The 26,848-nt window shown below is 45.6% G+C and overlaps 1 protein-coding gene across 2 annotated transcripts in view; it reads right to left on the bottom strand.

Moving 5' to 3' along the window:
- The window catches only part of RASSF7 (Ras association domain family member 7), a 70,501-nt gene extending 47,571 nt beyond the window's left edge, over window positions 1–22,930 (bottom strand). For both annotated transcript variants that reach the window (XM_066582994.1, XM_066582991.1), the window contains exon 1: window positions 22,807–22,930. The gene's annotated coding sequence lies outside the window, so the exon portion shown is untranslated. The remainder of the gene's footprint in view (window positions 1–22,806) is intronic.
- Window positions 22,931–26,848: the final 3,918 nt, after the last annotated feature.

Here is a 26,848-nt window from a genome sequence, read left to right as displayed (position 1 = left end):
CTGGGGACCTCATATATAACAGTCGGTCACCCCTAGTAGTGGTACGAGGGACAATGACAGCTAAGCGATATGTTCAGGACATCCTGCAGCCACATGTATGGGACCATCTGGGATGCCAACTTCCACAGCCTATGAGTTTACAAGATTTAGATGCTCCGAGGGATACCATATAGAACCTCTATGCCTCCATGCCCACCAGCATCACATGTTGCATTCATGCTAGAGGAGGTACAAGAGGGTACTAGAGCCTCCATGCCCGCCTGTATCACATTATATCCAAGCTAGAGGTGGTACAACAGGGTACTAGAGCCTCCATGTCTGCCTGTATCACATCTTGCATCCAAGCTAGAGGTGGTCCAACGGGGTACTAGAGCCTCCATGCCCACCTGTATCACATCATATATCCAAGCTAGAGGTGGTACGACACGGTACTAGAGCGTCCATGCCTGCCCGTATCACATCTTGTATCCAAGAGGGATTATGTTCAACAGAGTTGAGGGAATATGGACGTACTCGAATATACTTCAAACTGCTGTATTGAAAATGTGCTAATAAAACAAAGGACGCGTTTCGATTCTGCCGAATCTTGATCACCTCAAGGTGAATTGAAACGCGTCCTTTGTTTTATTAGCACATTTTCAATAAAGCAGCTTGAAGTATACTCGAGTACGTCCATATTCCCTCAACTCTGTTAAACATAGTCAAGTGTAACCATCCGGACCGAATGGTAAAAGGACGCAAGTATACACCTGCATAAAGTGAATATATACGAGCACATATCAGCAACAGCAAGGTGAGACTTTTTTTCTGTTTGTCGGCATAAATAGGGGAGGGATTGTATTTAACAATCAGTATATTTCATTCACTTCACAGTATCATAAGGCTGCATAGAAAAAATATATAAAAGCTGTTAAGGCACCATGAAAAACATTGTGTTTTTTCAAAAAGATACTATACATGAAACCAGCCCTATAGCCCTTGTACACAGCAAGATAAATTGGAATGCGTGTGCAACCAGCGGTGACGTAGCGATCATACATGGTTCACTAGGAATGCAATTAAACTGAACAATGATTTGGTAGTTTCGATCGTTCATTGGAACGTAACTGCCTCTGGTCAACCCTTCTCCCCTTGCTCTCCATTTGGCAAATCGTCCATCACCTGTGTACTCTAAATGACTAGTAATTACTGGGAAATTATAGTACCAGTGTTTCTGGTGGCACAATGCACCACATAGCTCTGCTAAATGCAAAAATCACACACACAGCTCTGGTACATGCACGTCTCCCATACACACACACACACACACACACACACACACACACACACACACACACACACACCTCTGTTAATTGTACATCACACGCACACACCTCTGGTACATGCACGTCATACAAAACCACGGCTTTGGTACATACATTCTTAATCCCATACAAGAGGGATCACAAACGCGACAGAAAAGTCCTGCACACATTGATCAGCCCCTGGTCATGTGACCCCGGACTGCTGCCACACAGGTGACCTATTAGACGGTGGTGACATCATCACAGGTGCTGTAAGCACACGGCTGCTGTCCAGCTCGGCAGGTTTTTTAAATAACAGTGTGCCCAGGCGGCATACATGTGTACCCATACTTTTCCTTTTATTTTTTTAATTTTTTTTTTTTTTTTAAATGCCTACTTTTCCTGTGCCATCGCTAGGCGTGGATGCAGGTATCCGCGACCTTTCCGCAATGTTATTGCGGATGGGCCACGGGTCGGACAGCTTCCACTGACTTCAATGGAAGCTATCACTACTTTATATTGCATATCTTCCCTTCTGCAACCTCTCTGCAAGTTGCACGTTCAGGTTTAATGCTCCTTTGTAAGAGTATGGAGCGATTTCTCAGATCATAACGTAGCATCTAACATATAAGGATATTAAAGAGACCAACCTTCGGCCCTCACCAATCTGACATCTTAAGCAATTGTCACAACCGCCTTGCCTATTGGTCAAAATAAATCTTATCTGATGGACTCCGCTACCTGCACAAACAATGGGTGGCGTCGAGACCTTGTAGTACTTGCGAAACAGATGTGTTTGTATGCCAAGTTCAGGTGCAGCAGCGTGTATGAATGGGGAAAGCCAATATGGCCACCGACCCGAGCAAATATTCACAACACTTGGGGACAGCCAAGGGCACCTCTATACTCAGCGCAAGGTCACTAATACACTTAAGACCTTTGTCCTCAACTTTAAGACTTCCCATAGTCTCACATTCAGTCTGAGGCTAGATCTGACACAACCCATGCGTTCGCTTCTGTAATCACAGCCCTCCGAGTGACTGTGCCGGTGAACCTGTCAAACAGGTTGTGCGGAGTCTTGTAGACCGCCGTTACTTGTACTCTTCCTCATACACATACTGTGAAGTCACCTCCATGTGATCATTATTTCACATTGGAGAAAAATCACATATTTCAGATCAGAGAAAGCCATAGAATTACAATTTCCACAAAAATATGTGTGGATGGGCCCCAACTCTGGGGATACAGAACAGTGGTGGATGAAGGTGGTGCGAATACTATTTGGAACATGCCATGCAAGAACGCTTTTTCCTTGACACTCGCAGAAACTAATTGCGATTTCCGCAACCAGAGTTAAAAAAAATAAAAAATATTGCAGCTTGTTCTGTTTTCGTGTGGATTGGAGGCTGTCCAACCCGCGGGCCATCTGCAATTGACAATGCGTAAGAATCGCAGGTACCTGCGTAATCGCTTAGCGACGGCACAGGAAAAACAACCCTGCACTAGAGCAATCTCAGAGCAGCTACTGAGCCAGCAATGAATGCTGGGAGATTTTAGCTCTCAAGCTTAGAGTTATAAATGCAGCTCTGGACTATAATAACTCAGCATCATCAAAATATAAGTAAGGCAACCTCATAAAAAACCATCAGCAGGTCCTACTATTACTGGGGTTTTCTTGCGGTGGATATCGGGCGCAGGGCAGGAGCCCCTCATCTGGCAGACAGAGTTTTAATGTTAATAAGAAAGTTTCTGTTGCCCTTTACACCTTGTTCACACGGGGCGGAAATCTCACGGAATGTCCGCAGCAGGACGGCAGAGAAATTCTGCGGCAGAAATCTCTCTCCATAGAGAGAAGCGCGACAACAGTGGAAACACTGCTAAAATTGACATGCTGCGGATTTGAAGTTTCACAGCACGTCAGTTTCCGCGGGGCCTGTCCACGTTGCTGCTTGGTCTCGGGTTTAAGAATTCATGCAGAATTTGCGTGTAGAAAGTCCGAACGGAAATTCTGCGGCAGTTCTGCGCCGTGTGAACCCAGCCTTTTTATTACAGCACTTTGTTGTTTTGAGTGTCCTTTACCTGAACCACAGAACTGACACTCTACAAGATATTAAACTCTTGCTCACGTTTGCCAAAATACATGTTCCACCCTCTGGCATCATCATAAAAAGAGCCATTGTCTTAAGACGGAAGGGCTGGGTTATTCTGCCTGCAGCCTCCTTGAGACAACTGCGCTTGTTACCTGCAGAATACGCACAGCCTGTAACGTGTTATTTTACAGACGTCACAAGGAGAAGTACTGGAAGTTACTACTTCTGGCCCAAAGGGGCACATTGGGCGGACCCGCTAGTCACCTGGGTATTTTTGCGGTGACGTTTTCATATGCAGCAACCAAAAACATACACCTATATAAATATACTGCTATACCCTCACATAATAATCCATGCCTGTGCTGAAGTGGGGGGTATCCAGGTCACCCTCCTGCTACAGTACAAGGGAGACTCTGCAGTGTTGGGCCGGCTGCACACGGCTGAGTCGAATTCTGCATGCAGGAGTCTGCCCTGCAATCCGCCCCTATGCCCAGCTGGCATCCACGCATGCCTGCTCTTCTTTTCCTCTACTGCAGATGGTCTGTACGGCGAGAGCCATTGGACATGCGCAATATAGTTTTTAATTTCTTTTTAAATCCCGGCTTTTCCCACAAGGTGATCACGTGGAAACTGCGACCTTTCCGCATAGTCATTGTAGAAGGGCCGCGGGTGAGACGTTTCCATTGACTTCAATAGAAACCGTGTCCGCTTGCATAGAGGAAAAAGCTTGTTTACATAGCATGCTATGGGCGGTATTTACTGCGGAATCCAGAGGCGAATGCCCGCTCCGGATTGCACAATGCAAATCCGCCTGTGTGCAGCCGGCCTTATAAGCATACAACTACGGCCGTTGGTGCTTGGCATGCAGCACATTTCATCTCATAAGTAGTTTACAGGGACAACCTCCTTCATGCAATAAATGTTATTTATATGATAGGTCATTTTCTGATGACAAGCTCTACATGAAGAAACAGTTCAGTCTCTGAATTGTTCACACTATGGAGCACATAAACCCCCTCACAGACAGCGATGTCCCCCTTGGCGATGGCGCTGGAAATGCAAGCCTTCAATAAAAAAAAACAAATAAAAAAAATTAAAAAAAAAAAAAACACCGTACATGACAGACTGCGAGCCATCGCAGTCCTCCACGATAAGGCGCACAGGGTTGCCGGTCGGGCTCACATGCTGAATCTGGTCCACCCACGTGAGCCTGGCCCTATGGAGTTGAACGTTATAAAGAGACGCGGTTATATTTTTTTGCTTTCCTTTTTTAAAAGGAGAGAAAAAAAAATTAAAACACATTTAATAGTTTTATTTTCTTAGGTCCTTCTTCCCAATAAGATCAAATTTCATAGTTTTCACTTCTGCAAACCTGCACACAACTCCCTTGTTTTGTGGCAGTCATGCATGTAGACATGGTTCATCCAACATTCAGGCACCGGTAATAACTGTGCAGGTTATAGCCACGGACTTCTATGGCATCATTTGTATTTCTGAGTCATTCATGAAGTAACCAGCAGAAAACACTTATGGGCACTTGTTCATACTATATGACGCATGCAAATGTGGTTGCCTTACTACTTTGCATGGCCTCCAGCATCTTAGACTGTAAGCTATTGCGAGCATAGCCTCCGCTCATACAGTCTGCCCATATTAAGTAGTTCTACATGATTAGGTGAATTTACTACTTTTTTTGTTGCATTCTACTATGACAACCCATGATTTATGGATCTCTTGTCCCCTTTAATGCATTAAACAAAGATATCTATCTATCTATCTATCTCCCCCCTTCTTTTTTTGTATGCACGAACACCACTTGTCCTCTAGGTTGCTCTCTCAACTCTGTTCATTTACTTTTTGTTTGGTAAGGCTGGCTTCACACAGGCATTTTTGCATGCGCAATATGCAGAGAACTGAACCCATTGATTTCAGTAGGTTCATTCACATTTCCACATTTCGCACACACCTTTTGGTTTTGCAAAAAAAGGAAAAATAGAACATGTTCTAATTTTTCTACGTATTCACGCACCAATGATCCCTATAGAAGTCAATGAGGATGTGTAAATACTTGCACAATCAAGAAGGAAATGCGTGAAACAGCATAATTGCGTTGGAAAAATAACACATCTGGAACTAATGAGTCACTTCAACCAGTGCCGTTGTTTGCCATACGCAAATGAACATACCTTGTAGGGGCAAAAAGTACAGTAAAATACTTCAATGCGTGTTCATTCCACAAAGATGCAGTGCTGAGGTGCGCACAAATGCAGAACGCTCGTGTGAAGCCAGCATAAGTCTGAATGCCCATGGACGGATTATAGCGGTATAGATGCCAGTCCATAGACATGCTGTGTAAAGCGATTTCCCCCTGCCCACGAGCAGAAATCAGCTGTAATTTTCTGCTCGGGGGGAGAGAATCGCAGTAGGTTTTAACTTGTGCAGAAAAACGCACAGATGGCTTCCACGACAGTCAATGGAAGCCATCCGTCCCGCGATATTCTGCGCTGTAGGCACAGTGGAAGTATCGCGGTAATCTGCATCCTACCCCAGCGCTGGTGCATCACACTCTTGCGGCGGATCCAGACAGGTGAGTATAGGGTCTCTGAGGGGCACCGGGTCTGATTCCGCTGCGAGATTTCGCCGGTAGAATCCAACCCGGCATTGGACATGAGCCCTAAATCAGGCACGCAGTGTATAAAAAGACCTCAGATGTAAATCATCAGGCTGTCTATTTTTACTCTCCTCCATATTATCCATATCCCAGTTCACTTTGCTCACACTGTATTTAGTAGAAGGTTCCTACTTTCTATGCATGTAATTTTGGACACCTACAGGTAGAGATAACTAACGAGAGACACAAGTAGAGGTACAGTAGGAAAGGGTCTGGTGTGCTTTACTATCAAAGTTATTGTTACTCAAGAAGCAGTCCTTCATTATATGTTAATTGTTGCTCATAAACCAAGGAAATGGAGACTAGATGCAACTTTCTAAAATACACCTGGTTCAGAGATTCTTCATGATCACATTGAATGCAGTTGCACACCAAAGGGCCCCATAGAAGTCAATTATTTGTCATACTGAAATATGGGATCATGAGGGTTAAATCATGGCTCCATCTTCAGAACCAACTCTGTTTTAATAGTGGCAGTAAGTTAAATAAATTCATATATTATAACGAAGAAAAGGCTTTGTGGTTGTTGGGGTCGTTGCCACATCCCATGTACCTCTACCCACAGTAACTGATTAAGCCATGTACAAGTGAAGTTTAGCACCCAGATAAAGTGCTTACTGGATATGTAATAGTACAAGCATAATACAAGGAGGCATGACAGGCTGGAAGCACAAGTGGAACCATCATGTAAGCAGGTCTTGTGGCCACTGTCCCTACCTACAACCCACAGGACTACAATCCATGGGGTCACTATGGATCACACACGAATGGCCTTTCCTAGGGATGAGCTATGAAGGTTTTAGCTCTATACATTGCTCTTATGAATCACTACCATCTAAAATGACCAGTATGCAGCCAATAACCATTTATTTCATACAACCACTACTATTGGATACAAAAAAGATTGACGTGAAACATATTGGATTTTTTCCAATCATTTCGGGGATAGTCATTTGAATACTTGGAAAACATTTCATGCCAGAGTTAGACCATCTCCTTTGGGCTTACAATGTAGATTAAGAAAAAAAAAATCAAAGTGCTGATTTTTTATAGTGCTGTTCAAGTCAACAAACTTCTTGGACCAACTCTTCATAAATTAATGGATCCTTCATGTAGAAGAAACCTTGATTTTCCCACAATCCCCCTTTGCTTGGTGCATAAAGCTTCTCCAGTGAGTCACAGTTTACAATACAAGGCACATTTAAAATGTGTGAGTAAGAGCACTAGTCATGTCCCACACTATTTTGGTGACAATGCCGGGAATATATCAGTCAGACTTACCAACATGACTATTCTGCTTTTGTCACTGGGATCTCAGCTCTACGGTGGAGCTCACACCACAATAAAGGCAAGAAAGCTCTCAGCATTCTCAGCGAGAACAACTATGGGAAGGTTATTGTTATTGTAATTAGGTCGATACTCAGGATTAAGATTTCACCCTTTTGTGATATGTCTTGACATTTCTGATCTCAAATGACATGCTTCCTGAATTAAAGGATCAGTGGCAAAACATAGTAAAAAGTTCCATAAAGGAGCGCGGACTGGAGTAATGTCAATTAGCAGGGGGATTGATGTTAACGCAAGTGATCCTTCTATTGTAATGATGTATAGTAAAACAAACAAAGCAGGCCAGTGGGCTTTCTCAATGTATGGTTTCACTCAAAAGTCGGCTACTATACTGAAAGCTTTTACCAACAGATAAGATAAAGCCCACCTAATCTTCAAGGATTGTCTTCTTTACTAGATAAACCTATGTTCTGTTCAGGTTGCTTTATATTTATTCCACTTCCTTTCTTAAATTGGGCATCAAAAAGTATCCCCAACCCCCATTACCAAAATACCTGAACTCCCCCTTCATCTCTTATCTTGTATCAGACACTAAATGGGTCTTTTGTATGGGGGGAGGGGGACACAATGCTGTTCCAAGGCCCTGTGGGGAAAACCTTTATTCTGGCAAGAGAAGAATTGTATTATTGTATTTATAACAGGAACTCCAAAAACTCACCATGAAACAATAACAAACATATACAGCATATTTATCCTTTCCAGACCACTATGATATTGAATATATAGATTTTTCGATTTTATATAAAATAATGCTTAATCACTTTCTAGATAAGTGCTACTTATTTCTAGTGTGTCAATTCTTTAATGCTTTACCATTTTCAATAGATTATTTTGCAGTCCGTGAATGGGAACATTCTGCTCTTCTTGCTCTCAGCAGATAAGTGGATACAATTGTAACCACTCCAGGCAATGCTCTGTGAGCTCAACAGCCTGGATTCCAAAATCATACATAGGCCAGCTCCATACAGCAGGGCCAAATTCCGCATGCAGAACCCCACAGCGGAATCTGGCCCTGGGAGCAACAGTGTACAGTTTTTACCTATACTGCTGATGATCCACACAGCGAGCCGTCGGACATGCACGATACAGATTTTTTTCCCCAAAACTCCAGCTGCGTATAGGACGACTTCCATTGACTTCAATAGATGCCGTCAGTGTGGAATCCACATAAAAATGGAGCATGCTGCGATTTCTCCTCTGCTCACAGGAACCGCAATTGGTTTCCGTAAGTGTGGAGGGAGAATCGATTTCCCATAGCACACTGTGAGCACAGCAATGTTTGAAAAGTGCAAAGTTTAGGATAGTTGATCGCTTCGCACACATGCAGAGTAAGCAAAGTTCAAATCCACCAGTGTTTGTGCACTAAATTCCCCCAATATGATGGGGTAAAAATACCTAATCTGAAAACCTTAAACATACAAACAGCCTTGACTGATCAGCAGACATCCATCCTTCTGCTGTCCATAGGCTATGCATATAGCTGCGTCAGACGCCTCTGGCAGTGACCCCATCACGAAATCCCATATAAAACATAGCCTACTGGACCGTCTTGTCTGGGAAGAGGTTCGGCAGCCAGAAGCCTGACAGACATTATGGTCAGTGGGGTCTGTCACAGAACAGATCCTTCCCTAGCTGGAATTATCTATTCTTGTTCGCATGATTAGTGTTGAGCAAACTGATCCAGTAAAACCCTGTTCGGGGGTCGAACTTTGATAGAAGCAGGGTTCGGGTTCAGGTCCCCGCTGAACTAAAATTTTAGCAAAGTTCTACCCAAAACAGGGTCCTACTGGTTCAGTTAAAAAGCCCTGTACAACATTCTCAGTTTGTGAGAAAGGTCTTTTATGGCTCTGAGACAGAGTTTTATACCAGTTTTAGGTTGCCTGTCCATGGGCGATTGTTCATTGCGTTACCCGCAGCGATAATCCGGCCATGGGTAACGCAGCGAACGCCTTCAATAGCATTGCTATGGACAGCGCAGCACCGGCGTCCAGAAGCGGAGAAGCATAGCAATTCTCCGCTCGTGGGATTCAAAGTGCGGCATGCCGCGATTCTCTGCGGTGAGCCTATCTGTCAGATAGACTCACTGCAGAGACCTGACAGCTCGCCCCCCTCCTCCCCCGCGGCGGAATATCGCTAGCGATATTCAGTCATGGCCGTGGACAGGGGGCCTTAGGGGTTTTGGTGAATTTCCAGTTCAGTTCAAATCAATTCAGACTCATCCAAACTCTGTAAAAGCCTGGCAAACGGGCGAAACCAAACTTCTCAAAACTTTGCACATCACTACCTATACTCTAAGCAGGAAACTATGTGAAAACACCCTGAGATTGGCACCAAAATCTAAATCCATAACATTTAACGCAGATTTTGGTGCGGATTCACAGCAGATTTCACAGAGTTTTTACAGAACGAACTAGGCTTTTTTGCAAGCGCATTACGTATTTCACTGTACTTTTTGCGGACAGGGCACAACCACATCCTGACTTAGAAGGCTGCTTTGCCTAATGAGTTCCTAATGTGTTTTTTCTCACGGAATTACGCAGTGTACTGCTCACCTCCCATAGACTTCTATGGGGAATTTTAGTACGCAAATATGCAAAAAAGTAGGAGCGTGCTGCGGTTGATTTCATTGGGTTTTATGCTCTGTGTATTGCACATAAATTTTGTACGCACAAATACACCGGGGTGAGCCCGCCCTATACAGTTACGCTTCCAATGAAGTTATGTTGTCCATAGTATATATCTACAGATCATTGGCAACTGATGCTTATTTTAGTAGCATCTATTTAATCAAATGTGTATTTCCAGCTTAAATCAGGATCTGAGTTTTAGGTCATATTCAGACAGTCCTATGTGAGCGGCACCTGAGAAACGCAGACGTAAGTTGCATCTGACTAGAATAGGATATGTAGGGTTTCTTTTCACACAAGTCCATGTGAATGGCCTAATAGGTCCATGTGCGATCTATGGAATACACGGATAGCACGTGGCCCCAACATACAGCCGTATAGCTGGATCCTAGAAGGTATGGGAGTTCAGAGAGGGCAAATGCAGTTAAGGTACAAATCCTGGGATTAGGAAAATAAACCTGGCAACCAGGTTTACGCTGGGGTACTGACCTCCTCCTCTTAGAGAACATTCCAGACTGATAAGAAAGTTACTACAAAAGGTCACCCCCCCCCCCCCATCCAACACGAAGAAGCACATATTAGCCATCAAACCAATGCAGAAGGCTGAACACTTGACAATGAGAACAGAATACAGGGGGATATTCTGCAAATAAGTGCAATATCACCATAGCGGATCATCATACCTATAGTGCTGTATACTTACTATAAGTAGACTATATAGAAATTAGTTTTAATAGAGTTAAAACTTCCCAAGATAAACTGTGATAGGTTTACTGTAGCTCGGGAGCAAAGTGCATCATATTCCTTTTGCTTGTGCTGAAAATCGAATTTTGGAAGACGTACAACAAAGTGAAGAAGTGATATAGAGTCACACTGCCTCCTATACAACTTCCTTTAATTCATCGGGATGTAGGTTTTGTACATTTGTTACTACAAATCGGGCTGATTGGTTCATAGCCTATTTGGAATCCCAGTATATGTTTCAGGCTATCCAATGCCACCTGCTATGAACATTTAGGTGACTTATTGACCATGGGGCACTTTTAGAAGATATCTTCTCACCTGATGGACCAACAGAAGTTTTGTTCCAAACATATAAGTTCATATGAATGGGCAGGGCATAAAGAAGGCAAAAGGAGTAATTCCCTACAGCCAATTACCTATCACCAGGTGCTCTTAGTAGCAAGTCATGGGCATTTACAAAAAGCATAAAACATAAAAATCTCAATGTATGTTGGAGGAGGCGATGATGGAAATGGACACTACAATGGAGTCCCTTGGGTTTCCATCATGGTGTCTGTAAATTTACCAAACGACATACTGTAACACAGCATGCTGCACTATGTTGTCCAGTATTTTATACCTGATCTGCATTTAGGCTTCTTTCAGTCCCTTCAGCACAGATATGAACAGACCCAAAAGGCCCTTCACATGGAATGACCATTGGGACACAAACACTCGTATCAACCTGTGTAAAGCTGCACCCGAACAACCGACGAAAGATCAAACGCATGTTCATTGGCTGATCGAATCTTTTCTGCTGTCTAAAAGAAAAATATTATGGTTTCTTGTATACCTCAATAGGAACAAGAAATGTGCTGCCGAGAGCAAGGATTTTCCATGGGGGATAACTGAGTGCATGAACAAATATTCATCCGAGTCTGAATCGTCTCCTGTTAAGGCTGGGTGGACAAGTGACAGTTTCATTGATCGTCACTTGTCTACAGGAAGAAATTGCTTCATGTAAAAGGGCCCTTAGTTTCAGGATATGACCGAGTCGTGGGGAGGGAGCTCCCACCAAATCATCGACCAGGAGTCTGTACCAACCTTGGCTTGTTGCCGATACCAGGTCTTCATTTGTGTGTGCAACCAAAAGGAGAGAATTGGCCAAAAAGCTAGAGTCACACTGTTTGGGCCTCCTGTTCAAAGCAGCTGAGGCAACTGTACACATACATATACCAACCAGATGAACAATCTTTCGGCCATCGCTTGGTTCAAGGCATATAAGCTAAACAATGTACCAAAAAGCAGCGTAATCCTAACACTAGCAGCAACTGGACTAGAATACATCAGACCTATATATTGCTTAGCCAAGAACAAATACAGGTCTGATTGAAGAGCTTCATTTACTTATAAATGTTACAAGCACAAAAGCCAAGTTACTAATGAGCCAATGACATGACGCCTATAAAAAACCACTACCAAAGGCTCATTGAGAGCGTATGACAGAAACCTTTCCTTCCATGTATACAGATGAATTCGATTTATGCCTCAATCAGTAATCTGCAGGAAAAGTCTGTTCAGCCATTTATCGTTTGCTATAAATCTTTGCATTCTTTGTAAAGGACACCTCGTGTTATCTCACCAGACCAGCTGGATACTCTATCCCACTCCTATAGAGCTCCACCGCACAATGCAACAAGCCTACAGTATATCACTCCCCCAAAACACAGGTGGCGGTTAAGTGAAAAATAATATATGGTCACTTGCAAAATCTTAGATTTTGAACAGCCTTTTCATTTTGGTCCAGTTGGCTTTGGACTAGTATCGAATAGCAAAAAGTTCTTGCTCATGCCAAGAGGGCATGCTTGTGCCTATAAGGTCATGCCATCAACTCTGAATACCAGCATTGGCGCTATATGGCAATGAAAGGCTAGACTCCATGTTCCTAATGGTGGAGAGGAGAGAAGTAGATATAGTTGCCCAGAGCAGTTTAGTGTAACTTACTTATGACATGATCTTATGACGCCCCACAGGAGTGAAGACTCCCACAATTTTTGAAAAAAAAAGGAAATGAACGCAAATATAAAATGCGAGGTGTTTTAGGGCTCTCCGTGTGGAGCTCTGAGACGCACCTGTAAATAGAGAGCCTCATTGAGTGCATCAGAGCAGATCGTGATGAAAGGCTATGAGGGAGGCGGTGGACGAGGTCTATGAAAGGACTTCTGACTTTGATCTGCAAGTGTGACAACTAGAGTGAAGCGGAATAGGACTCATTTGAGAAAATATTGGAGTGGCGAGATTAGCCTTTTTTACGTCCAATATAGTCCAGGTTCTGTGAGACATATTGTGCATATCACTCCATCTCTAGTACTGTAAAACAATATTTTATATCCTTTCACCTATACAATCCCCCAAAACCCATATCACTAGTGGGCATCATATTGCAGCTGTAGTTTAACAACTTCCAGAGTTCCCCATCAGACATGCTTAGGGTGGTTTTACACCTGCACCTGGGAATCCCCATGGCCAAATGACTCAGGACTGAAACAGAACAGTACCAAACAGACCCCAACGACTATAATGGGGTCCATTCTTTTCCCACTCAGCTGCCCAGCTTTTAAACGGAAGAGAGCGCTGCATGCAGCACATCCGGTATTTTGAGCCTCTGACCGGGGGTTCCAATGCAGACGTGAAACCACCCTTGGGTTCATAGCAGCCATAATGATTTATATATTATGTCACCCCTCATCATTTTCCACCCACTCGGCCCGATGTAAAGGTTTTACGTTGCATCTACCCTCTAGAACTGTTGCTTTGTAGGGGTTATCTGCAAAGTTATCTAAATATATAATCTAGTATAGTCTAAAGACCAGACGCCTATGTATTCCCTACAAGCAACAATAGTCAGTGTGTTGGCATTCCTTGATCCGTAACCATCTCATTGGCCTTCTGACATCACCAGTTTAAAAAAAAAAAAAAAAGAGTTGTAGAGAAAAAAAGATTGATTGATTGATTGATTAGAGGGTTAACCTAATGAGGTGATCAGAAAAGCTGGGAAAGATACAAAGAACATAGTGCGACTTCTGCAATGGGCTCCTTTCCTATTGATCACATTTTTTTTTACCCAGTTATGATACAAAAATCAATGTTGCATGAGGAGGCCGCAGTGTTACATATAGACTAGGGCTTCCTATACACAAGCCATGTTTTGGCTTTTCTGTATCTTTAGCTATACTGCGGATGGTCCACAGGCTTTTTCTTACTTTTCGCTAGGCGATGACACGGAATCCATGACCTTTCGCAATGTGCAGAATCTACGCAAAAATGTAGCATGCTGCAATTTTTCCTCTGCGAGCGGTAAAAAAAAATAAAAATTGAAATTGATTTCCACTCGTGTGCAGGAAAAAGCTTTTTCTCCACTGCATTCTATGGATAGCATTTACTGCAGAATCCAGAGGCGGATGGATTATGCAATGCAAATCCGCCAGTGTGCAGGTGGCCTAAAGCTCAGTAGCGCCCTCACTGGTTGTGCAGTATTCTATTTTGGGTGTTATTTTCAACATATCTGCTTTTACAGAATCGTGTCTCCTGTGGGATCAAGTCACTGAAAGCTTGCTAAGAGAAGTCACTATAGGCGGGATGGCCCCTATAGTCGAATAGATTTCCATGTATTGGACAATACTAGCTTTCAGCCTCCCTGATCCTTTCTACAGAGCTGAACTGCTAGCAGAAGCGTCTGGTTGCAGATATTGCAGCTTCTCCCTATTGAGGTAAACATGTACACTCAACTGAAGGGTGCTTATTTATGGGGGAGTCAGGAGAGATAGCTGCCAGGGGGACACTTGTTCGGCTGACGGCTATCTAATGTACACAGCTGGCTTTAGAATGAACTGTGGTACAAACAAACCTGCACAAAGGATTGCCCCATACACCTGTATGGTTATGGCTACATATACATGACATGCCGGCTGCACTACAAGTATTGTTAGTTCACACCAACCTGCACAAACAACCCTGCCGGTTACAAACACGCGATTGTAACTTCATTTCTGAAACCACAGAGTGCATGAGCGATACGAGATATGAGGAAGACCAGCTTCATTGGCTTTGAAGTGGGGGAGTTTGCTCAGGAAGGCATGCGAGGAATTCACCCTGTGCCTAGCTCTGCCATGTGAGTCAGGAGAGGAGATAAGCAGGGAGTTGGTAATGGAGTAAGGATGATGGATGCAGCAGATTCCCACGTACACTACGGCAGGTAACACCTTAAGCGTGCATTCACGCGGCACAGGGATACTCCATCTGGATGCTGGGATGGAGACATTATATTCTTATGCCAGACTTGCACAGAAATAGAGCATGCAGCGATCTTTCCGTTTTGCAGCATCGCTGCGAGAAGGGAAAAAATAATCCGCCATGTAAATACAGCCATGACTAATAATGGGTTGTATTTTCGTGCGTGTTGCAATGCACAAAACTTGCATGATTTTATGGTCGTGTGAATATACCCTTAGGCCAGGTTCACACAACCGGAAGCGTGCGAGCCCCTCCACAGCGGTAGTTTTTACCGCTGTGGAGTCGGCTTATTGCTGCATGTGGCAGAGATTTTGGACTGCGCATGACAGCGTATCTCACGCCTGTTATCATGCGCCGTCTTCCTGGTTTCTTTTTTTTTTGTTTCAACTTCCGGCTCTGTAACTTCGCAACACCGCGTATAAACTGCGCACATACGCACTGTAATTGCATATGTACAGCGTTGATTACATAGAGGGCTCTATCACATGGCAAAATACAACATGCTGCATTCTTTTTTGTGTGCGTATTATTCGCAATGAAGTGCAAACCGATCAATGAAAATCAATGTAGCGTCATTGAATTCTGCACCAGTGTGGATTTTAGCGAAGATCTTGGTGTGGAACCCCCACTTCCGCATTTGACGAGGTGGGAGTCAGACAGAATTTCTACTGCTATAATGGATCGGCTAAAATCCGTACCGCATGTCATGTTTTTTGTTTAAATCTCATCCACTTTGTTGCTACTGTAAATGCTGCAGATTTTCTGTGCAATTCTGCCCTATGTGAACACGGCCTTGGAAATACTTGTATTCCCCATAATATAACTATTCCAGAGCCCCTCAGAGCTCCACATTGGCAGTTCCTCTGTTATTCCTCCTAGAATTGACAACTGGGTGTTATTATTTAGGGGGTTATCCCTACAAAGTCTGACACTGTCCAATCACCGATGACAATACAGACACCCCTCCTCTCCCTGCCAATGGGTACACCCATCTATTTGTAATTACCGTATTCAGGAGGAACAACAGAGGAACGGCTTAACACAAATGGCCAAGAAAAGATGCTTCAAAATTATTATTTCATGCCGAACACAAGTACTTACTACAACAGACATGTCAGGAAGTCCTTCATATGAGCATATACACATTTGCGCATAGCATTGTGGTGGAATGAACTAAACTTTTTGCACGCGCATTGGCATATTTTACTGTACTTTTGCGCACACAAGGCATGTTCATTTGCATACGGCAAACAAAGACGCTCCCATTGAAATGGCTAGTCATAATGCGTTCTTTTTCCTGCGTAAACACAAAGTGTTTCACATGTCCTTGCGTTTGCGCACCCGTCCATTGACTTCTATGGGAACATTTGGTACGCAAATATGTAGAAAAATAGAACATGTACTTTGTTTTTTTGCGCTGCTGAAATGTAAGCACAAACTATGGAAAAGTGAACAAACCCATTGAAATCAATGGCTTCGAGTCTTTATGTATTGCACAAGCAAGTATATCCATATGAAGCCATCCCAAGACTATTGAGCAGAGGTGCTAGTGTCTACAGTCTATGAGCGTTCTATATGGTTATACTGAATGCTGAAGATACTAAATATTTCGGATGCAGACTGTATACTTCCTGGCGTTCCCCATGATCATACAGGTACGGTCACGAGGCACGAGCCGAGGTGTTGTGACCTGAGCAGCTGGCAGACTGATCACGTGAGGACATGCTTCTAAGACAGGTAACCAGGCTGAAACATGTACAGGTGAGTCTAGTAAAGTGGCAAGAACGTCTACCTGTAAGCAGACAGGAATGCATCACATAACACATCAGTGTATCACAAATACATGTTTTAGACCTTTGAATGGTCCGTCTTACATAAGGAGCTGCTGACATCTGCTCACCTGTGCTCACCTGAGCTGGAGGCAGGTGGAGTAGAGATGAAGGGGGGGGGGACTATTGCCACTCTTCTATTCCAGCCCTATTATCTCTAAGCGTATCTATGCTGTCCCCGATTAGGTTGTGTGATACCTGTCTCAGGTAGGGACCGGCCGCTCACTACAGATATCCACACCGCGCTCATTGTCCCCTTGGTCACATATTGAATTTCATTGCCCGCACAATACAACCGGATGGTTTATGGCCAGGTTTTGTCAACCTTCGGCGACCACCTGCTGCTAAATGCAACCAGCAGCCGAAACGGACGGAAATTACGTAAAATAATCTGCGGTCGGGAAATTTAAGTTGCAATGATCAGTTCTGGAAGCAAAGATTAAAATACAGCTCATACAGTACAATACAGCTGGCTATCCCATACCAGATTCTATAGGGTGCAACTTTGCTTAACACTACAAATCCCAACATGCCATGAGCTCATTTCACAACCACTGAAGAGTCACAGCTGCACACTACCATTATATACTAGCGCCATTACTGCATTCATGGGTTTTTAGGCTGACCAGGACAACATCCACGTGGGGTGCGCACGTCCCCTGACCAGGACAACATCCACGTGGGGTGCGCACGTCCCCTGACCAGGACAACATCCACGTGGGGTGCGCACGTCCCCTGACCAGGACATCATCCACACGCGGGGTGCGCACGTCCCCTGACCAGGACATCATCCACACGCGGGGTGCGCACGTCCCCTGACCAGGACATCATCCACACGCGGGGTGCGCACGTCCCCTGACCAGGACATCATCCACACGCGGGGTGCGCACGTCCCCTGACCAGGACATCATCCACACGCGGGGTGCGCACGTCCCCTGACCAGGACATCATCCACACGCGGGGTGCGCACGTCCCCTGACCAGGACATCATCCACACGCGGGGTGCGCACGTCCCCTGACCAGGACATCATCCACACGCGGGGTGCGCACGTCCCCTGACCAGGACATCATCCACACGCGGGGTGCGCACGTCCCCTGACCAGGACATCATCCACACGCGGGGTGCGCACGTCCCCTGACCAGGACATCATCCACACGCGGGGTGCGCACGTCCCCTGACCAGGACATCATCCACACGCGGGGTGCGCACGTCCCCTGACCAGGACATCATCCACACGCGGGGTGCGCACGTCCCCTGACCAGGACATCATCCACACGCGGGGTGCGCACGTCCCCTGACCAGGACATCATCCACACGCGGGGTGCGCACGTCCCCTGACCAGGACATCATCCACACGCGGGGTGCGCACGTCCCCTGACCAGGACATCATCCACACGCGGGGTGCGCACGTCCCCTGACCAGGACATCATCCACACGCGGGGTGCGCACGTCCCCTGACCAGGACATCATCCACACGCGGGGTGCGCACGTCCCCTGACCAGGACATCATCCACACGCGGGGTGCGCACGTCCCCTGACCAGGACATCATCCACACGCGGGGTGCGCACGTCCCCTGACCAGGACAACATCCACACGCGGGGTGCGCACGTCCCCTGACCAGGACAACATCCACACGCGGGGTGCGCACGTCCCCTGACCAGGACAACATCCACACGCGGGGTGCGCACGTCCCCTGACCAGGACAACATCCACACGCGGGGTGCGCACGTCCCCTGACCAGGACAACATCCACACGCGGGGTGCGCACGTCCCCTGACCAAGACAACATCCACACGCGGGGTGCGCACGTCCCCTGACCAAGACAACATCCACATGGGGTGCGTACGTGTGTCCCCCCCCCCCCCCCACCACCTGTTTTGTTTTTCCTTGTAGGTTTCCTCTGACTGCTCTGATGTCACCCATAGTTTAAAAATAAGTCTTAGGGCTTATTCACACGGGTGTATTTGCACTGCGTATTACATGCACCACTGATGTCAATGAGTTTATTCCCATGAGAAAAAAAAAACCCACAGTATGTTCTATTTTGGTGCATATTGTGCACAAAAATAGCACATCCTAATTTAAACTATGCGTTTTTTTTGTGTGCAAATATGCAGAGCATGCACACACAAAAAACAACAACAAAAAAACAAACAGTAAAATACGCATAGGCCAAATGCTTTGTGGCTTCTAAGGCAAGATCACAGCAAAATCTCAGCTAAGGCTCATGCAGATGGCTGTACTTCAATTGGTAAGTAGACCTAATATGGCACCAATAGAGGTCTACTGGGCAATACGGTCAAGAGTCAGGTGGCTAATAGAAAACTTGCACTATTTGGCGGTATACGAGTGCCTATGGCTCCATAGAGGTGTTGTGCGCAGGGCTCTAATACCTGCTTTACGGCTCTTGTATACAACTATATTTGTGATGGGTGTTTTTTTTTTTGGACAAAAAGAAGAATGAATCCCAGGGCGGGAGGAGAAGGAAAACGGTTTCCCATTTTCACCAGGAGATATGAAAAAAAAAAGTGAGAAGTAACGTCCTCAAATAGGATTAACAAGAATGAGTGTTGGACAATTAGCCTAAGGTACCCTCACACGGAACAACTATGAAGTCAATGGAAGCCGTCCAACCCGCGGCCCTTTAACAATTGACATTGTGGAAAGGTCGCAGATTATGCAGAAAAAGCAGCAGTATAGAAAAAGAAAAGAAATGACAGGTATGCGGGGTCACCGGCCAAGGACAGGGTCGGATTCCGGTGCAGGATCCCGCATACAGAATCCGGCCCGTTTGTGTGCAGCTGGCCCATTTCTCCCTGCTTTCACACGGGAGCCATAGTTTTTCAGAGAATGTAGGTAGAGCCAACAGGCAGTCCCTCAGAGTTTGAATAACTCCTATTTACACTACTAGAAGTCGCTTGCTTGTTGTTGCGTTACAGCTTACTGAAAAGGAACGACTAGCTAATACTGAGCGACTTTCAGGGCCGTGTGTACAAGGGCCCACAGCCGACTGTAACCGCTCGTTTGACTCATTATTCTGACAACCATAGGTCATTGTAAGGGCTCCTGCACACTTGCATTTTTCTTGCTCATTTTTTTCACGCGACTGTCAATGGGACTTTCTAATGTTAAAAACACATCGCAAGTTGGTGCTTTGCGATTTTTGTGCGACACATTTTTAACATTAGAAATCTTGTTTGTTGGCCGATAGTAACTTTTTTAGCAAGTACAAAACTGCTTGCTGATCGGTCGCACATCTTCCGGCTCATGAATGGGGACAAGTAACTGTAGTAACGATTGTTCATCTTCATGCTATCATCTGTGTGTGCACAGTAGTGAACTCTAATCAATAGGCTATACCAAACGTTACACGTTACAGCTGGCCGATTCTCAGCCGGTACAGAAGGATCCTTAGAAACTGACGCCCATCCATGTGGCTCTCTCCACTGCAGTTCATGGAAGTTGTGAAAAGCCCAGCTCCGACCCATAATCTGCAATGGACAGAGCTACATGCATGCTTGGTCCCCTCCTCTCTGCAGTACGGATTTGGGGAAGAAGGAACCCCTAATTCTTGTAAGTGGGAGACCTAGTAGTGAATTCTGCACCTATGAGACATTTATAGCACATAATTTTGATGTCTTAGATCGTAATACTCCCTTAAGTTCCATCAAGGCCCGTGGGAGCGATACAATAGGACAGAGTGGTCTTCGGACCAGAAAAGGTTGTGCACGCCTGGTGTAAGGGCTCATGCACACAGAGCTTTACTCCCCTAGAAGCAGTGCCTCTTACATACAGTACCATATCCAATATTAACAAAGAAAAGCGGTTCCATTCTAGTTATAAGCTGATCCAAGCAGGTAACCATCCAGAAAAAACATAGTTTAAAGCTGTTGCAACCGAGAACTACCCCATAACCAGGAAAATCTGCCAAAGGTAAGAGACAAGCAGCCTAGCGTTACTCCACACAAGATCACCACTGTAGGCACTTCCAGGTGACCTCAGAAAAAAGAAGCGTAAAGACAAAAATCAACATGTTGTGACTAGTAAGACTAATGGTCACCACAGCCCCAATAATACACATCACTGAGAAGGTCCAACTTCACAACTGTTAGTAAACAACTTAGTCATCTTCTGTCATGTTGCAACAAATGTAGCATCTCGCCTGCACAACACATCAGCTGCAAATGTTACAGTCAGACTAGGAATTTAAACACTAGTTATATAAGTCTGGCTTGGGCAGCCTCTGACTGGCACGCCAGGGCTTGGAGTTGTGCAAGAGCTGGTGCCACACGGCTTCCATGTGGCCCGTGTAGTGAAGACGCATCTTTCAATCAACCTTCAATATCTGAGCACATAAAAGTCAGAGTGCAATTTCGTTTTGGCGCAAGCTCCTTAACCCAACGGAGGGGATGGAATGCATTACTGGCAACGTCCTAACTATAGGCTGTATCTACACGTGCAATGTAGGTCAGTGAGAAACTAACTTTCACCTGCAATTACACTGTAAGGCTGGGTTCAAATGGGGCGGAATTTCCGTGCAGACTTTCTGTACTGAAATTCCGCCAGCAATTTCTATACCGGGATAAAGCAGCAAAGTGGACAAGATTTGCAAAAATCTCATCCATACACTGCGGAGAAGCTGTTGAGGCCTAGCCACGCTGAAACTGACATGCCGCGTGGAATTCAAAGCCGCAGCATGTCAATTTTATCGCCGTCTCCGTTGCGCCCATTTCTCTTTTCTATGGGGAGAGATGGCTGCAGCGGAATGCAGGTGGCAAAGCCGCTTCAAAACCAGCAAAGGACGACGCGAGTTTTGAAGCTGCATTTCTGCCGCAGAAATCTTGCGATATTTCCGTGCAGTCCCACTGCGGTCATTCCGTGAGATTTCCCTGTGTGACCGCAGCCTTAATTTTCCTTTGTGTATGATGCATTTGAGATTAAAAATGCACAATTTGTATCTTTTTTTTATCACGCATGGTAAAAAAAAAAAGCATATGGTTCCAATAGCCCACATGTACACGGCCAAGTGCGAATAAGCCCTAAGGCTTATTCACACGAGCATAAACCTTAGGGCTTATTCACACGGGCATAGGTGTATTTACGTTTGAACGTCCGCGTTTAGGTGGCCTACATTGGACTTCAATAGAGGCAGTCTCGAGAGCAAAATAGAGCACGCTGCGATTTTTCTTCTGCAATGCGTGTCCGCGAGTGTGAACGAAAAAAGCAGTTTTGCATGCTTTTCAATGACTGCGGTTTGCCATGGACGCTGATCTCACAATTGCAATCGGCCCGTGGGAGCCCGGCCTTACATGAAATGCTTCCTTTACAAGTGGGGGCCATTCCGGTAACAGCGGAGGACAGCTGTAAGGATTTTAAGTCCCCCACCGCCGCTCTCTGGCGGACGGTATTCTGCGAGGCCCATCGGTACAACACCTCGAATGCTTCCTCCCAGCACTTAGATTACAGCTGTGGGGAATTTGAATTCCCCGCTGCAGCTCTCCCGGCGACAAAGTCTTCTGCCATTTTAGCAACAGGCTGCCATGGAGAGTAAATAAGGATCCTGCCATGAGACCGACTGACAAGTCTGAACGCTTCACGCACAATATTGTAGTACAAGTTGGCGGATCCCTTTAACACATTCTTCGTATTCCGTACAACTATTCAACCACTTATCATTCCAATATCAAAAAGGAAGGAAAACACCGGCCGGCCCAGAAAATGGTGCAATTGTTCAGAGATTTGGGACAGGTGACATGAGCCAGTCTGTCCGGCGTCTTCTACAGGTGCGCCATATGCGTACAACAGGTACGTCCTACTGCTGTCAGGCTATTGGCCACATTACTAAGAGCCAACATACAAGTAATGGCTGAGAAGGAGGAAAACCAAACAATTTCAAGTTGAAGCCCAAAATTGGAGGTGTCGTCCTCTGGGTGTAACTCACCTGCTCCCAGCGCCGTCCGCAGTGTCTATGGCTTCAGGAGTCACACATCCAGTCCTCAGTGTCACTGCTCATCAGCTGATCCTCCCCCAGCAGCACCGACCTAGACAGAGAGCCAGGAAGCAACCTGCAGCAGCTCCAGCCCACCCCCACAGGTAATTCCACCTATCACACAGGTGAGGGCGTGGCCAGGTGTCAACTAGTAGGTGATGTCATTCTATAGAGGTGCCCTTAACTCTTTCTCGTCCAGGTAAAGCTCCCAACATCACTTCGCAATGCAATGTACTGCTAGTATTAATAGCTAAAGTTACTGAAACTACTTACAATTACTTAGTTACCAAATAGAAATGCGGAGAGACATAGTGGATTCACGGATAATGCAGTTTGTCAATGAACGGACACGTTTTTATATGTGCAATGTACACTTCACACAAGCTTATGCGCAAAAATGCTCACCTCAGCGCAAAGTATTTGCGCAGTGAACGAGGTTGGATAAGGTAGATATGTGCGCACATTGAAGAACAGTACTGTAGATTTAGAGCATGCAGGCCAGTTCACACACACGCGGGCACCACTTACCCCTTCCATGGTTTAAATGTCCAGATGTGTTCTTTATTTTGTGAAATTGTACAGCAAAAGGCACATTTGCACACCTGCTATAGACTTCTATGGGGTCTTTGCTGCACAAACGCACACAAAGAGGCTAATGCATTAAAATCAATGGGTTCTATTCTCTGTGTATTGCGCACGCAAACATGTCTGTGTGTAGGGGCCCTTATTTTAAAAAATAATCCAGCTCCTAGAAGGAGTTGTCGGGATAGAATGACACTTTCTCTGTGTGATTGTAACGTAGTTATAAGTAAGCTTGTATTCAAGATGTGATACGGGTCTGCATGGAGGCTCTAGTACCCTGTTGTACCGCCTCTAGCTTGGATACAAGATGTGATACAGGCAGGCATGGAGGCTCTAGTACCCTGTTGTACCGCCTCTAGCTTGGATACAAGATGTGATATGGGTGGCATGGAGGCTCTAGTACTCTGTTGTATCGCCTCTAGCTTGGATACAAGATGTGATACGGGTGGGCATGGAGGCTCTAGTACCCTGTTGTACCGCCTCTAGCTTGGATACAAGATGTGATATGGGTGGCATGGAGGCTCTAGTACTCTGTTGTACCGCCTCTAGCTTGGATACAAGATGTGATACAGTAGGGCATGGAGGCTCTAGTACCCTCTTGTACCACCTCTAGCTTGGATACAAGATGTGATACAGGCAGGTATGAAGGCTCTAGTACCATGTTGTACCGCCTCTAGCTTGAATACAAGATGTGATATGGTTGGGCATGGAGGCTCTAGTACTCTGTTGTACCGCCTCTAGCTTGGATACAAGATGTGATACAGGCAGGCATGGAGGCTCTAGTACCCTGTTGTACCGCCTCTAGCTTGGATACAAGATGTGATATGGGTGGCATGGAGGCTCTAGTACTCTGTTGTACCGCCTCTAGCTTGGATACAAGATGTGATACAGGCAGGCATGGAGGCTCTAGTACCCTGTTGTACCGCCTCTAGCTTGGATACAAGATGTGATATGGGTGGCATGGAGGCTCTAGTACTCTGTTGTACCGCCTCTAGCTTGGATACAAGATGTGATACAGGCAGGCATTGAGGCTCTAGTACCCTGTTGTACCGCCTCTAGCTTGGATACAAGATGTGATATGGGTGGCATGGAGGCTCTAGTACTCTGTTGTATCGCCTCTAGCTTGGATACAAGATGTGATACGGGTGGGCATGGAGGCTCTAGTACCCTGTTGTACCGCCTCTAGCTTGGATACAAGATGTGATATGGGTGGCATGGAGGCTCTAGTACTCTGTTGTACCGCCTCTAGCTTGGATACAAGATGTGATACAGTAGGGCATGGAGGCTCTAGTACCCTCTTGTACCACCTCTAGCTTGGATACAAGATGTGATACAGGCAGGTATGAAGGCTCTAGTACCATGTTGTACCGCCTCTAGCTTGAATACAAGATGTGATATGGGTGGCATGGAGGCTCTATTACTCTGTTGTACCGCCTCTAGCTTGGATACAAGATGTGATACAGGCAGGCATGGAGGCTCTAGTACCCTGTTGTACCGCCTCTAGCTTGGATACAAGATGTGATATGGGTGGCATGGAGGCTCTAGTACCCTGTTGTACCGCCTCTAGCTTGGATACAAGATGTGATACAGGCAGGCATGGAGGCTCTAGTACCCTGTTGTACCGCCTCTAGCTTGGATACAAGATGTGATATGGGTGGCATGGAGGCTCTAGTACTCTGTTGTACCGCCTCTAGCTTGAATACAAGATGTGATATGGGCGGGCATGGAGGCTCTAGTACCCTGTTCTACAGCCTCTAGCTTGGATACTTGTGTGCATTCAATCACGCATTCACTGGTCCCAACACCTCCAAAAAGTCTTGCCAAAAAGGTACAGATGGCTGGTAATTAGTCAATACGACCATGCAGCTTCTCACATCCCAATAATGCGCCCCTCTCAGACTTTGGTAACTGGTGAAATCTCTATTATTACGTCATAGAGGTGTCTAGTGGTCAACTAACTCTACACAAGCGGAAGAAGAGGTCACTACAGATAAGGAGCCTCTGAGAACCTTTTATAGGCCAAGGTGGAACCACTTTTAGGACCTCGGGTGACAAGACCGTTCATCTAATCACACCACAAACATTTGCATATCTGCCTGAGATGTAACTGCATGCCGAGTTTTGCAGCAAAATGACAACTTCTAGGTGCAGGATTTTTTTTTTGACAAAGAGTGTATCCATCTAAACCACTGTACCCAGGGCCTGCTCCAGGCTTACATGGGCCATTGGGCGATGGTCAAATGGGCCTCCTTTAGTGATTTATAGGCTCCACTGCACCACATGAGTCAATTATAAGCACCACTGTTTCCCTTGAGTACTTAAAGGGGTTGTCCCGCGGCAGCAAGTGGGTCTATACACTTCTGTATGGCCATAATAATGCACTTTGTAATATACATTGTGCATTAATTATGAGCCATACAGAAGTTATAAAAAGTTTTTTACTTACCTGCTCCGTTGCTGGCGTCCTCGTCTCCATGGTGCCGACTAATTTTTGGCCTCCGATGGCCAAATTAGCCGCGCTTGCGCAGTCCGGGTCTTCAGCAGTCTTCTATGGAGCCGCTCGTGCCAGAGAGCGGCTCCGTGTAGCTCCGCCCCGTCACGTGCCGATTCCAGCCAATCAGGAGGCTGGAATCGGCAGTGGACCGCACAGAAGAGCTGCGGTCCACGGAGGCAGAGGATCCCGGCGGCCATCTTCACAGGTAAGTATAGAAGTCACCGGAGCGCGGGGATTAAGGTAAGCGCTCCGGTGAGCTTTCTGTACGTCCCTGCATCGGGGTTGTCTCGCGCCGAACGGGGGGGGGGGTTGAAAAAAAAAAAAACCCGTTTCGGCGCGGGACAACCCCTTTAATATTGTTCCCTGCAATAAAATAATGTTGGATTCACACTAGCATTTAATCTCTGTTTTCCATCTCTGTTCCATTTTTGGATAAGGGTGCCTCCACACTTGCAATCGCGATATCACAAATTTGATCCGTTTTCCCCATCATTGATTGCAAAGCGTGTTTTAAAAACAGAAAGCCAACTGAAAGCTCACCATTTGCTTCTGTTTCATCAGGGTGCATTTATACGGCCGATCTTCCCACATGACTTTTGTGCTTTGCGAGTTGCAAAAAAATTGTATGGAAAAAGAACCCATTCTTTTCAATGGGTGCATTTACATGTGCGATTTTTGTCTCACAGCGCTTCAAGAAGCAATGATGCAAAAGGAAAAATTGCAGCATGTCCAATATGTGGGCGATTCAGTTGAATAGTCATCCATTCTTCCCTATAGGAGAACGGAACAAAAATTGTATTGCACTTGTATGTACAGGGAGGGGTGGACAAAAATATAGAGAAACCATATGAAATGCATGGGATTTTAACCATTAGCACTGAGCTGCCCTTTTGACCCCTGCTTGTCTGAGAGCTTTCC

Source organism: Eleutherodactylus coqui, chromosome 11, assembly GCF_035609145.1.
Source record: "Eleutherodactylus coqui strain aEleCoq1 chromosome 11, aEleCoq1.hap1, whole genome shotgun sequence".
Taxonomy (NCBI): Eukaryota; Metazoa; Chordata; class Amphibia; order Anura; family Eleutherodactylidae; genus Eleutherodactylus; species Eleutherodactylus coqui.
Note: the sequence above shows the minus strand (reverse complement) of the source record. Positions and strands in the feature narration are given on the sequence as shown.